This window comes from Cyprinus carpio, chromosome A2 (assembly GCF_018340385.1).
Source record: "Cyprinus carpio isolate SPL01 chromosome A2, ASM1834038v1, whole genome shotgun sequence".
Taxonomy (NCBI): domain Eukaryota; kingdom Metazoa; phylum Chordata; class Actinopteri; order Cypriniformes; family Cyprinidae; genus Cyprinus; species Cyprinus carpio.
Window position 1 is genome coordinate 17,942,169 of NC_056573.1, and position 15,724 is coordinate 17,957,892.

The window sequence follows — 15,724 nt, forward strand, 5'->3', positions numbered from 1 at the left end:
AGGCCATGACTTCCCCATGATAGTTATCATGAGCTAACAATCACCAACAATTTTTACAGTGTTTTGTTTAAAGTTTATAAATGTTTTGGTTAAATTTATAAATGCATTCTTTATTTTTCTTTTCTTTTTTTCATAAGAGATAGTTGAAATGTGCGTGGAAATTAACATTAATCTATATTGATAAATGCTGTAGAAATATTGATTGTTTGACAACTAATTAACTAATGAATTAACTAATTAACATTTAGTTAATGTAGACATATGGAACCCTATTTGTAAGTGTTACCATTTATTTTTATTTTGTCACTATCCAGTTAATTATTGTACATTTCATTTGGTATAAAATTTACTTACTTGAGGGTGAAATGGGGTTTACTGTAAATCACAGAGGAATGAACTGTGAACTTGATGCATACATCTCTCAGCTCCTCACCCACTTCCTGAGAGGAAACCAGAGTGGTTGAAGACCATCATACCACACACACCAGCTGCCTTATCATCTCGCTCCTTAATGTAAGCTCTATTGAACCGTTTTTGCCACAGAATATTTCAGTGTGTACTGGGAGCCACGTTGAGTCAATCTTTGACAAGCCCCTGCAAAAACTCACATCATTTGATTTCAAAATGCATGTCTGTTTCCTACCCTGTTAGATTCAGTTAGACCAGACCCTCAGTCGTGGCCTGGTGGCCCTTAACACACTACCACAAATCACTAACAAATTGTCAAACTGCCTGATTTTAATATAAATTGTAATATTAATATTTATTCTACAAGCTACATTCAGAGCCAGAATCAGTGTCTTTGAATTTAAACTAATATCTATTTTATCTCTAGGTTGTTGATTTAAAGATAACGTAAACCATTATAAACCATTGTTACTATACATTTTTAAATTATTCAGTGCAATAATTAACATTAAGCATTGTATTTGTGACCGTACATTACTGTATCTGTATGCGGTAGTGGTCACAGTTTCACAAGGCTAAATGCACTCTATCTGTGTATTGTTAATTTTAACAATTAAATTATTGTTAAATGTTTTTTTTCGGTGCACCTAACTTTTGTGCTGGTGCACCTAAGAAAAAAAGTTAGGTGCACCTGTGCAACCAGTGCAAAAAGTTAGTCTAGAGCCCTGGTACCCATTTTTACACATGAACTGGACCAGTGGTTTTCAAACCTCTCAGTAAAGTACCCCCAGCACTGCACATTTTGTATGTCTCCCTATATCTGACACACCCACTTCAGGTCTTGCAGTCTCCACTAATGAGCTGATGAGTTGAATCAGGTGTGATAGATGAGGGAGACATACAAAATGTGCAGTGCAGGGGGTACTCCAGGACAGGTTTGAGAACCACTTAACTGGACGAAATGACTAGCAACATAGGCACTATTTTCTCTAATACATTGGAAGCTGTTGCACCCATCAAACTGAAAAAGGATAGAGAAAAACGTACTGTGCCATGGTGCAACAGTAATACCCAGTCTCTCAAGACAGAAACTCGTAGTCTTGAGCGCAAATGAGTTGGCTCAACCACAACTAGATCCTAGTGAACTGGCAAATTACAGACCCATTTCAAATCTTCCATTTATGTCTAAAATTTTTGAAAAAGTTGTGTCTGCTCAATTGTGCTCCTTCCTGCAAAAAAAAAAAAAAAAAGGATCTCTATGAAGAATTTCAGTCAGGTTTCAGGCCCCACCATAACACAGAAACTGCACTTATTAAAATTACAAATGACTTGCTTCTTGCGTCAGACCAAGGCTGCATCTCATTGCTAGTTTTACTTGATCTTAGTGCTGTGTTCGACACCATAGATCACGACATACTCATAGATCGATTACAAAACTATGCAGGTATTCAAGGGCAGGCTTTAAGATGGTTTAGAGCCTACCTGTCCGATTGCTACCACTTTGTTTATTTAAATGGGGCGTAATCTCATTTATCACCAGTAAAATATGGAGTGCCACAAAGATCTGTCCTAGGTCCTCTGCTATTTTCAATATACATATTGAAAAATATGGGATTAGTTTCCACTGTTATGCTGATGATACTCAACTATATATCTGAACGAGACCAGATGAAACTTCTAAATAATCTAAGCTAACAGAGTGTGTTAAAAATGTAAAAGATTGGATGACCAATAATTTTCTCTTATTAAATTTGGATAAGACAGAGATATTTCTTATTGGACAAAGAAACAGTACACAGAACCTCGTAGATTCCAATTTGTTATATCTGATCAAATGCATGTTATTATTCTTTAGCTTGGGTTAAGCTAATTAATTTTACTTGATTGGAACAGCAGCCATCATGCTAATTATGTCTCTATTTGTTTCTCTGTTTTGCTACGGGATTGACATCCAGGATTTACACAAGCTTCAGTCTGGATCCAGAGCACCTGAGAAGAGATGATGCCAACCCCTCAGAGGACCTCAGATGATGCCAACCCTGAAACAACATATAGAACTACCAAATTTTGCTTGCAAAGTTTGATTGCATCATACAAACCCGATTTCAAAAAAGTTGGGACACTGTACAAATTGTGAGTAAAAAAGGAATAAACTTATATTTTATTCACTATAGAATATAGATAACATATCAAATGTTGAAAGTGAGACATTTTGAAATGTCATGCCAAATATTGGCTCATCTTGGATTTCATGAGAGCTACACATTCCAAAAAAGTTGGGACAGATAGCAATAAGAGGCCAGAAAAGTTAAATGTACATATAAGGAACAGCTGGAGGACCAATTTGCAACTTATTAGGTCAATTGGCAACATGATTGGGTATAAAAAGAGCCTCTCAGAGTGGCAGTGTCTCTCAGAAGTCAAGCTGGGCGGAGGATCACCAATTCCCCCAATGCTGTGGCGAAAAAAAGTGGAGCAATATCAGAAAGGAGTTTCTCAGAGAAAAATTGAGTTTGAAGTTATCATCATCTACAGTGCATAATATCATCCAAAGATTCAGAGAATCTGGAACAATCTCTGTGCGTAAGGGTCAAGGCCGGAAAACCATACTGGATGCCCGTGATCTTTCGGGCCCTTAGACGGCACTGCATCACATACAGGAATGCTACTGTAATGGGAATCACAACATGGGCTCAGGAATACTTCCAGAAAACATTGTTGGTGAACACAATCCACCGTGCCATTCTCCCTTTGCTGGCTAAAACTCTTTAGGTCAAAAAAGAAGCCATATCTAAACATGATCCAGAAGCGCAGGCATTTTCTCTGGGACAAGGCTCATTTAAAATGGACTGTGGCAAAGTGGAAAACTGTTTTGTGGTCAGACAAATCAAAATTTTAAGTTATTTTTGGAAAACTGGGACGCCATGTCATCCAGACTAAAGAGGACAAGGACAACCCAGCACTCAGTTCAGAAGCCTGCATCTCTGATGGTATGGGGTTGCATGAGTGCATGTGGCATGGGCAGCTTACACATCTGGAAAGGCACCATCAATGTTGAAAGGTATATCCAAGTTCTAGAACAACATATGCTCCCATCCAGACGTTGTCTCTTTCAGGGAAGACCTTGCATTTTCCAACATGACAATGCCAGACCACATACTGCATCAATTACAACATCATGGCTGCATAGAAGAAGGAGCTGGGTACTGAAATGGCCAGCCTGCAGTCCAGATCTTTCACCCTTAGAAAACATTTAGCGCATCATAAAGAGAAAGATGCGACAAAGAAGACCTAAGACAGTTGAGCAACTAGCATGTATTAGACAAGAATGGGACAACATTCCTATTCCTTAACTTGAGTAACTTGTCTCCTCAGTCCCCAGACGTTTGCAGACTGTTATAAAAAGAAGAGGGGATGTCACACAGTGGTAAACATGGCCTTGTCCCAACTTTTTTGAGATGCGTTGATGCCATGAAATTTAAAATCAACTTATTTTTTCCCTTAAAATGATACATTTTTTTCAATTTAAACATTTGATATGGCATCTATGTTGTATTCTGAATAAATTATTGAAATTTGAAACTTCCACATCATTGCATTCTGTTTTTATTCACAATTTGTACAGTGTCCCAACTGGAATCGGGGTTGTGTAATAATTGCTGTTAATAGTGTTCATCGTCTGTTTGATTACGTCTTTAATTGATTTTTCCGTACATTTCTGCCATATGTACATAAATTGACAGTCACCACTGATAAACTACTGCTAAATATTGTAGAAACTTAATTTTCTGTAAAGTTGCTTTGCAACGATTTGTATTGTAAAAAGCGCTATACAAATAAACTTGAATTGAATTGAATTAAACAAACATCATAATCATATTCAAAGTAATAGCAATTAAATTCACTTAGAACCAATGTTCCATTGCCATCAAGCTTATCTATCTATACTGAGTTATAAACATTTTATATATATACTGTATTTTATATATATATTGCATTTAAATATAAACCCCTTATATATATATTGCATTTTATTATTTTCTCCTACATTTTGGATCACCAACTTTATTCTCTTAATAATACAGGTAAATCCTTCCATTTTTTTGTTCATGTATAATGGTGAAAGTATTAAATTCAAAAACTTGAATTGCATCTTGTGTAACATGCATGTGTATTTATATACTGATATATCAGTCAAAAAATAAACTAAAAAAATAAATACTTAAAACAACAGTTTATAGTGCCTGTTACTATTATGTTAATAATTAATATTACCTAGTAATTATATTCAATTATAAAAAGTGATTATGTAAATACAAACAGCTCCATAAAGTAATATGTCAAGTATGTGTTCAGTAGTATAGTCCTCACTTGCTTTATTCTTATGTTTCTAAAGGGTTTTCTTTGAGGTGGTCTTTTAGGTAAGGTAAGACCAATAATTTTCACAAATGTTCTGTTTCTAAAGGGTTTTCTTTGAGGTGGTCTTTTAGGTGCCAATTTTTCCATATATATATATGTGCTTAGTTATTCTGAAGTGATTCTATCACACAGAGGAGGATGGTTTTTGTTTCGAGTTGTGTCATTGTGGACTGGAGTACCACAGTGATTCATTTCTGGTTCTGCCTCATACAAAAACCTCACAGAGTTTGATTTGCTGCCACTGCAGTGAATAATTCTTCTGAGGCTGTTCTGTCATCTTAGATGTGAAGACTTCTACTGCAGCTTGGGGTTTTATCTCATGGATATGGATTTTTAACATTAACAGCAGTTTTATTCAAATATGTCTGTTGAGAAGATTGTTCAGATGACAGCATTTCTCTCTCTTCCATATAAGACAGCCCCTCAACAAAGGGCATGGGATTTTGTACTGACGTTTTTCATCGTGTTGGGACTACCACAGTGATACATTCTTCATTAGGCGCTGTACAAAATCTCATATCACTGTTATTTCTGTGTATAAACTTTATTGATAAATTTAAACCAATATCTGACTGAAAGACTGAACTATCACAGAACTATTCTCTCAGTTTTGTTGTTTTTGTCTTGAAGGCTTTTGTTCCAGCCACCTGTTTGTATGTGAATGGTGCAGACATGGGTATATCTTGAGGATGGACTAACAGATGAAATTGCCTTGGAAAGAATAACAAATTGGATTTCTTCAACTGGATATTTCACATCAAAAGTCCAGATGAGTCTATAGTGTATTTCTTAAGACGTTAAGATACTTTCCACTACCAAAGGATATTGTCAGAAGGCTGAATGAAGTGGAGACCCCATTAACTTTTGGGAATCCTATCCGTCTCACGGTCAAACCAAGTAAGTAAATCCACTTTCAATGTTATTACAATGCATACACCTGATTTTGTGAAAACATGAACTTTGGTCAGTTAGTTGTAGTTGCCAGGGCTCAGTTAGGTCAGTTTGTCAGTCCTAATGCTGATGTAGGGTCAGGAGCGTTTTTGTAAGGGTTAGAGTAGCGGTGCATTTTCAGCTACTGACACCTTAACATTCGGAAAGCCGATAACCCTCAAGGTCGTACCAAGTAAGTACTTTTTTTTAACTGGTACAAGCGTTTACACCAACACATGTGCTGTAGAAAATAGTGAAAAACCCCTCAAAATAGCTTGAAACAGTTGGTTAGTTGTTTGTGCTGCTGTGTTGCGTTCTGCTTCTGATCACAGCATGTTTGTAGACTTGGGATGTTGCTCAAAAGCAAACATTTCTAGTAGAGTAATTGCATTTGTTCTTAAGACGTGTTGTTCTTAAGAGAATAGATGTTTTGTGCATGAATAGATGATTGCAAGACTTTTTCACTGACATCATGAGCATAGTTTTGCAACTGCCACTGTGTAGAAAGTACGTTCTTACCAAAGGATTGAAATTCTGATGAAAACGGCTTCTTTTTCTTTGTTCAGAAGATGTACCGGCAACTCCTCCATTTCTGTCCATCTTGTCCCCTTTGAAGGGCGATGGACGGGATATTTGTCTGGCCGCCGGGTTCTTTCCTGAAGAAAAGACTATGACTTTGACTGTGAAAGGTAAAGACCCTGTGAGCCTTACAACCAGAGAAGCACCCTTGTTTAAATCGACCAAAACCTATTATTATGCTGGATTCAGTGAAGATGATAAAGTGCAAACATGCGAAATGGATGGACAAACAGCAGACAAAACTCTTGACACTGCTGACACGACAGGTTTGTACTTAAATGGATAATTATTGTTTCTTTTTACATTTTTTTAACGACATTTCTTTCTTTTTTTAAGTATTGTACATATAAAGTATATATAAAGAATTATTTGTTTTGTTTTTCTTAATATTTATTCTGCAGAAAACCCCGAAAGAGTGACTGAACAGACTTGTCCAACTAGTCTTAGTGCTGATGCCTTAGAGTTCATAAACACTGGTTAGTAATAAAATACACAAGATATTCTATATGTATATCTTGCATTTGTGAATTTATCTACATTATGCTATGATTTACAAGATTTAAATTCATTTAATATCAAAGGATTATTGATTTGTTTATATATATATATATTTGTTTTTCAGGTGATCCAAAAATGAACTCCATGAATCTTCTTGTGACAGGTCTGAGAATTCTGCTTGCTAAATGTGTCGCAGTTAATGCATTGATGACTGTGAAGGCATTCATATTTTAAAAGTTCAGTTCAGCCAAATCATTGGAATAATCAAAAATTGTAACTTTGCTCATCAAGGCTGCATTTATTTGATCAAAAATATAGGAAACATTTAATATTGTGAAATATTATTATGATGTAAAATACAATTTTTCTATTTTAATATACATTAAAATATAATTTATTTCTGTGATGCAAAACTGAATTTTCAGCATCATTACTCCAGTCTTCAGTGTCACATGATCCTTCAGAAATCATTCTAATATGCCGATTTATTATCAATGCTGGAAACTGTTGTGCTACTTAATATTTTTTTCAGGATTCCTTGATGAATAAAAAGTTAAAAAGAAGAGCATTTATTTAAAAAATAAATCTTTTCTAACGATATACACTACAGTTCAAAAGTTTGGAGTCTGTACATTTTTATTATTTCTTTTTTTGAAAGAAATTAAAGCTTTTATTCAGCAAGGATGTGTTAAATTGTTAAGAAGTGATAGCAAATATTTATATTGTTAGAATTTTTTTATTTTGAATAAATGCTGTTCTTTTTAACTTTTTATTCATCACAGAATCCTGAAAAAAGTATAGCCGTTTCTAAAAAAATATTTGACAGCACAACTGTTGCCAACATTGATAATTTTAATAGTAAATCATAATATAATAAAGCGGATCATGTGACACTTTATAATGGAGTAATGGCTGATGGAAATTCAGCTTTGCATCACAGAAATAAATTCTATTTTAAGAGATATTAAAATAGAAACCATTATTTTACATTGTAATAACATTTTGAAAGATTACCGTTTTTTTTTCTTTCTGTATTTTTGATCAAATAAATGCAGCCTTGATAAGCATAAGAGACTTCTTTAAAAAAAATTCAAGTCTTACTGATCCCAAACTTTTGACTGGTAGTGTATATTCTGATTAACAATATTACATGGAATGAAAAATACAAATTGTTAGCAATGTATTTCAAATATAAAGAATATCCATAAAACTTTTATTGCAAACTTTTAGAAACATTTCTGAATTCAGTTGTATAATGTGCGTATTGCTTAGCTATGGTGTGTGTATTTTCAGCTTTATTTGCAGACAAGTGCAAGTTAATTTTAATTTTTTTTATAATACAGTAATGCATTGTTTAAGACTTTTATATTCTCTAATTGTGTAACTGATAACTATTTGACTTAACTACTGAGGCTCTGATCTTTGCATGTAAAATGATTTTTCAAAAATATATTAAATAATAAAATGTCTTGATAAAAGAGAAGTTTCATGTGAGTATGTCTAAACCACAGTTTCAACAGCATATTCGCACTGGAGGCAGAGTCTAACCACAGTTTCAGATAAAGATCTACTGCTCGCTTTGGGTTCCAAGAATTAGTATGTTGTGTTGCTGTGTTTTTCCCCCCTTCTGTTAGGCTATAGAAAGAGAAAAACAGCTGTAAAGTCTTACAGCTACAGTTTTGGGGGCATATTTATTTATTTATTTTTTGTCAATTAATTATTTAATTTTTACATAGAATGATTTGAAAATAAATATTCTACAAAATAGTTTGTCAAACCATTGTTTTGATGATGGCATTTATGAAACATAAGTTACTAATCTATTGAGAGCACATTTTTTTCAGTTGTATTTATAAATCACTTCATTTATTAGATATTAATTATTTAATAAATATTAAAATATATAATAAATATTGAGTGAGTTCTCACTCTCGGTAAAATGGTGAGCTGAGCTTGCTACTCATCTAAGACTATGAAATAAAGTGTACTGCCCTCTTGTGGCCTTTAGTGGGATTTTGCCATTTGTTTTGACAGGCAGACTTGAGTGACCTCTAGTGGCCGAATAAGCCTACGCATCCAATGTGATTTCGCATATTCCAAGAATTTTTGTCAACATTCAATACTCCTATGTGTGAACCATAGATTGTATAAAAACAGGTGTGAACATGCAAGACTGAGTAGGGGGAGGCTGCAGACCTGGAGCAGGCAGATCTAGGGCCCAGACAGTTTTACGCCCCTGTTGTTCCTCATGCGTCCAGTAGGGGGAGGCTGTACAGTATGAGCTATTCAGAACAGACAAAGTCAAGAAGCGACATGAAATAAGAGGTTTGTTGAATAAGTTATTATTGTTCAGCAGTCGTGCAACGTTGCAACATTTATAGTTAAATGATTAGTTAAGAGCCCACGTCAATTAATTTTAATATGTTAATAGATAGGTTTATAAATGTACTTATTGACGGTCAGGTAGATGAAAGTAGTAACATTTGCATGTAGCGTTATTCTATTTTTTTTTGTTTTTTTGTTTAAAGAGCTTAGACTTTTGTGTGTGTGCTATCTATTTTGATTGTTTCTTTTGCAGATTGGAAATGCCTGCATGAAACTCGTCTATGAAGAGGTTTGAGCACATGTATAAATCTTTTTTTCACGTTATTTTATATCAGCTGTAGTTTATTTGAGACTTTTTAGAGAGTTTCTTCATGTCATATTTGAATGGTAAGTGGTAGTCTGCTTAATTTTTCCTTTTACTCTCACAGGGCAAAGACATATACCCTGCCAACATGCATGTTATCGCCAGAATCCTCTAGCCTACTCTCCAGAATGTGTAAATCATACTATTTGACATCTACATCTAAGTCAGAAGTAAAATAAAAGGTATTCTTTATTGGTGTTATTTATGTTTTTTTTAGGATAATGCTTTCATCAAAGTCCCATTAAGGGTATTCTATAGTCTTTGCTTTCATGAAGGATGCATGAACACAAGCCACCGGCCCAGATCATTATCTGTTATGTGTAAGGCGTTTTACACGGTGTAGCTCATAAGAATATAGTAATTATTTAACTTTGTGGTTTGCAGGGATTGTTCTTTCATGCTGGTTTATGGAGGGTGATTTTACCCCAATTTCATAAGGCAAAGATAATGCAAATGTGAAATGGATTGTCATAACACTTTTTTACACTCCCTGGCCATAACAATTGCTTATGCATTCTTATAGGTACAGAAGCCACTCTTAAGAGAGATCCTCCTTCTAGTCTTCCTTTAGAATAATCAAAGCCTGGTTTTGGAGATGACAAACACAGAGACATCTTTAGGTCCACAGCTAAGAGATTCCTGATAACCTACATTTAAACAATTTAAATTAAATAATTTTTTTAATGATGATTCTGCCTGTTTATTATCAGTTAAGAGTTGTCGTATTGGGTGGGGGGGGGGGGGGTCGGTAAATTAAAATGTTTTTGCTTTCTTTTGAAAGGCAAGGCAGTGGCCAAAAAACTTCAAAGTGGCTTTACACTTTTTCCAAGCATTCTGCCAAGCCATCACCTGTGCCGGTATACACTGAAGATCAGGAGCAGATGGATGCAATCCACTCTCACCTGACTTCAATTCTGGACAGCACAGCCACAGTGACGAGATCAAATTCATCATGGATGTACTTTTTCCAGAGGTAGGTGTCATGTGTTAGCTGTGCTCTGCATGATGTCAGATTCACATTGTTTTTAATGTCAAATAGTTTATCCATAATGTTAGACCATTGCTCTAAAAATAATGTTTTTTTTGTGGTTATTATGGAAGAGACACTTTGCGTTTTGTTGTAAAAAGCTAAACATTTGAAATGATACTTGGCTACTTGGGGTGTGTGATCAATCGCAATTCTTTCTCTGGTAGAGTCCATTATCTGTGCCCTGGCTTTTGTGAAAAAACTGTCCATCCTGGAGTCTGAGGAGAAATTTCTGCAAGGACCTGACATTTACAAAAGGTACTGTAAGGATACTATAAAGGAAAACGTCAAACATGACATCCTGCCATTATTCACAAATAAGGCAAGGCATTTTTATTTCTTAAGCACATTTAAAAAAGCAGCTGCTGATCAAAGTGCTGTACAATCTAAAAATGTAAATGATCAAATACACACTAAAAGAAAACACAATATAATAAAACAGATAAACTAGCAAGAGAACACCCTGATGAATAAAATTACATTGATCCAAAAGCCAGAAAGAAAAGGTATGTTTTCAGTAAAGATTTAAAACACTCAGCATCTGATGAAAGCCTAATGTGTACCGGCAGATAGTTCCACAGTAGTGGAGCTGCAACAGAGAAAGCACAATATCCTTTTAACTTCAAACGTGCCCGTGGGGGCCTAGAACGTTTCCGGTGGACAATAAGAACAGAGATGTATTGTGAAGCCTGGCCATTTAGCCCCTTATACACATACAATAAAACCTTAAATTTAACACGGTATTCAACTGGCAGCCAATGAAGAGAAGCCAGAACAGGCGAGATGTGTTCCCTCTTTCTAGCTCCAAGTAAGAAGCCTGGCAGCAGCATTTTGTACCAACTGAAGCTGAGATAGAGAGGACTTAGCCACACCAAGATACAGGGAGTTACAGTAGTCCAGCCTGGAGGACAAACAACCATTTCTTTCTACAACTATCCAACTTTTTATTATTTTTTTTCTGTTATCAGTGAGGACTGAACAACAATTAAAAGAGAGTCATCAATGGAAGTCACCCTAGTTCATGTTTTTAATAAATGGTGTTAATAAATAATATTGTTTTACACATAAAAGTTGTCTTTTTCTTCTCAGATGGCTAAATGGCCTTTGGAATTTTAGAAAGGGATGTACTGTTTGTCTTCATAAAATGCTTTGCAGGACACTGTTCTGTTGCTGTATGGCAACCAGTAGTGAAAACTAAAGCATTAATAAATATTAAACAAATATTTCATTGATGGTCCATATTATGATTACACTGTATGTCTGATGGGCTAAATATGGTTAATATCTGAATGTAACTTTCTATATAAATTCACAACAACACAATACATCACTCCATCTCCTGTATACATGAAAACCTAAAGTGAATGTAATTAGGCTACATCAGATCATGTATCATTACATTGTCCATTTGATCCAAATATGTGTATTATTAATTTTTTATTCACTAATTAAATGTGTACTGTTAATATATATATATATAAAAAAAAAAACTAGTTCAGTTTTCTCCTGTAGGATGTATGTAGTGAATATAGTGAATATCTACAGATATTTTAATCTGTAGTGCAGATCTTCTGATATCTTAATGTAATGTTTATATTTAAATTCACACACATGCACACACAAAAACAACAAAAAAACTCTCAATTAGTCAATGTCTATGGACGGGACAGTTATTAACGAAGTTTCGAGCGTCGGTTTAAAGTCCACATGAAATAAATTATTTACTTTACTAGCTTACATTGCTAGTCTTGATGTGAACAATTAATTCTTGCAAGTTAATCTGCTGAAAAAAAAAAATGGTTTTGGTAATCTTTAATCAAAATCAGAAAATTTTTTCTTCTGCTCTGGAATGGCATTCCTTCTCTGATGACGTCAGTTTGATGGCTTGGGCAGAATATCTTTAAACACACCCCTCTGACCGTTAGGTTGCTATGAGGTGAGAGACAGAGAGGAGGAGTGCAAAAATAAAACCCTGCCCTCTATTCAATATTCCGTTTCAGCTGGAAATACATAACTACACTGAAATAAATTTGGCAGCAACTTCCGGTTCACGCGGACTTTCATAATTTCATCGTATATCCTCCTCTCCCTACTGGACGCATGAGGAACAACAGAGGCGTAAAACTGCCTGGGCCGTAGATCTGCCTGCTCCAGGTCTGCAGCCTCCTCGTTTAGGGCAAGACTTGCAAAAGCTGTTGGCTCAATGGAAACATGGCTCGAGTCGGTCTGGCTCATGTCCCGTTTTCAGTCTGGTTTTACCCCGCTGTTAGAAGACAGAAGACAGAATAAACTTTATCTTAGCTCTCTGCAAGTAGCACATTTCTAAGGTAGCTTCCTGGTTTGTTTTTGCTCCATCGAATACAAAGAGGCACTCAATATTAAGTGGTTTGTTCGAGCACAAAAGTTAAATTAGAGCTTAAAATACAATATTTATTTTTACTATGACATTTAGTTTTACTTTGCGTTGACAAAACAAAAAAAAAGTAAAGCATAGCTATGTAAATATTAGCCTATTATTTCAGACACTGTGTCTAGATTCACAGAAATGAAGAAGAAATAAGACCATGTGTTACATTAAATCTAGGCCAGTAGAACACTGATGTCTATATGAAGAGGTGAGTTACCATTTATTTCTCATTTGAATGATTGTCTTCACCTAAAATAAAATGTTCTGCTGAGCAGGTGTCATTTTAATTCTCTGGTTTGGATTGATTATTCAGCAAAGACTGACATGTGCAGGTAAACCCACTGATATATTTAATACACTGTTTCTTACAGAGGAAGTGCAAACATTTTCCAAAATCTGATATAAATTGGGAGTAGGGACACTAAGGTTTACTAAGATTTACACACACACACACACACACACACACACACACACACACACACACACACACACACACACACACACACACACACATATTGAGTAAGTGTCTTAAAAAAACGGCAAACCAGTGTCTTAATATGTGAGTCAATGAGTCATTTATTCGATTGATTCTTTCAAAACGACTGATTTATTCAGGAAAGAAGTAAGAAATAGTTTTTATGAATGGATCAGTGAATCATTGAATCACCTGATTTGTTCAAAAACGCAAATTCATTCAATGAGTAAAAGCCGCAGAGACGCTTAACATGGTTTTGTTTGGAACCATTTTTATTATTATCTCTATAATTGAAATCACTTACTGTTTATTTTTTGTTCATTGAATTGTTGCCCTGACACAAATTTGCATGTCCTAGGAAGACACCACAGCATATAATTATATGATTAAATATCTATAGGCTGTTTATAGCTTCACATTGACAGTGCTCAGTAACAAATAACCTAATTTCAAAAATAAAAAAACCTCTATAACATCCAAACGCTATACACCCAAATCACATGCCGATAATAAGTATCGCTGTTTGGCCAGTTTACATGTCAATCAGAAGTACAGGCCTCAGTGGGTGGGTCTTGTTGGGAGTGAATGACAATGCAAGTAGATGTTGGATGTGCAGAGAGCAAATTTGCGGTACTAATAGAAATCATTTAATGCGCATGAAAACTCAGTGATGATTATTAAAGGGCATAGTAAAAACATTCAGGGCTTTACATCTTAAGATTTTAAAATGCAGGAGAAGTGTCACTAATTAAACAAGTATATGTTCAGCTTACTGTCAGCCTCTTACATATATGCCATTGTATGCTAAACATGTTAGAAACATACTCAAACTTGCTAAGTGCTAAAGCATGCTATTAACGCCATCAAACACAAAGTTGTTGTAACTCATGCATACAATGTCCAACCTGCCTAAAACTTCACATGTTTGATTAGAGTCCTGGCTTGAAGATATCTACATGCTCATATTCCGTTATAGTTATAGCGCCACCTACTGGCAACAGGAAGTTTCATGTTTAACACAGTGATGCACTATTAGCAATACAGTAAAATATGCCGTTGTGTGCTAAATATGCTAGAAATATGCTCAAACATGATAGTAAAACTTACTAGGTGCTAAAGCATGCTATTAATGCCATGAAACAGGAAGTTGTTGTAACTAATGCATACAATGCCCAATCTGCCACAAACTGCACATGTTCTATAAGAGTCCTGGCCTGAACATATCTAAAGGTCAATATTCAGTTATAATTATAGCGCCACCTGCTGGCAACAGGAAATGACTTGTTTCACACTAACTTAAAAATGCAATGCCTGATCTGCCCTGAACTTCACATGTTTGATAAGAGTCCTGGCCTTAACACATCTTAAGGCCAGTATTCAGTTATAATCATACCGCCACCTACTGGCAACAGGAAGTTACTTGTTTTACACAAACTTAAACATGCAATGTCCGATATGCCCCTAACTTCACATGTTTGGTAAGAGTCCTGGCCTGAAAACAGTTACATGCCAATATTCAGTTATAATTTATAGTGCTACCTGTTGGCATCAGCACATTTCATGTTTTACACTAACTCAAACATACCATGTTCAATCTGCATCAAATTTCACAGTTTTGATAAAAGTCCTGGTCTGAAGATATCTACATGCCAACATTCAGTTACAGTCATAGCGCCACCAGCTGGCAGTAGGAAGTTTGGCACATATAAATGACTTTGACATATTCCTCCTATATTAATCACTTTAAATGCATATTGCCCGCCGTTAGCTGTTTTCCTGAACTCACCCGGGGGCGGTGAGCCCGGGTGCGAGTGCCCTTTCAACGCTGCTTGTACGTTTAATTAAAGCTGTCATTGATTCTATGGCTACTTAAGACTCTTGACTTCATTATTATGTGTTTCAACTCAAATTAGAGATAAAGTGTAAAAATCCTTCTGTTCTGAAATGTTCAAAAAAGTTCATATTTTTTCTGCATTTGGTAATTCTAAAATTTAAGGGAAAAATATTAAAAATATACAAAAATAGAAGTATATTGAGCATTTTAAGATATGATCATTGATCTTGAATATTTGGTAAATGATTTTAAACTATTTGTATCTGTATCTTGTGTGAAAAGGTTTTATGTCTGAGAATGCAACACTGTGGACGTCTGGTTCTGGCTCTAAGTTCTTAATAGGATCTGGAACAAAGTTAATTGTGCAGACCAGTGAGTATTATTTTAAATAGCTTTTATTGTTGCTTTATAGCATAAAACAATGGCTTGAAACTATGTTTTAAATATGTATATATATA

General features: G+C 35.1%; 2 long non-coding RNA genes across 3 annotated transcripts; both read left to right on the plus strand.

Moving 5' to 3' along the window:
- Positions 1-5,068: 5,068 nt before the first annotated feature.
- Positions 5,069-7,448, plus strand: LOC122148764. Of its 2 annotated transcripts, XR_006162604.1 has the most exons (5): positions 5,069-5,331; positions 5,458-5,724; positions 6,324-6,602; positions 6,738-6,812; positions 6,959-7,238. It is a non-coding gene; the product is annotated as an uncharacterized LOC122148764 (long non-coding RNA). The 2 variants fall into 2 exon arrangements; XR_006162603.1 differs by lacking the exons at positions 5,069-5,331; positions 5,458-5,724 and adding an exon at positions 5,795-5,950 and having other exon boundaries at positions 6,959-7,448.
- A 1,717-nt stretch (positions 7,449-9,165) lies between these two features.
- LOC109105842 lies at positions 9,166-13,383 on the plus strand. Its single transcript, XR_006162606.1, has 5 exons — positions 9,166-9,448; positions 9,588-9,705; positions 10,047-10,496; positions 10,718-10,808; positions 13,329-13,383. It is a non-coding gene; the product is annotated as an uncharacterized LOC109105842 (long non-coding RNA).
- Positions 13,384-15,724: the final 2,341 nt, after the last annotated feature.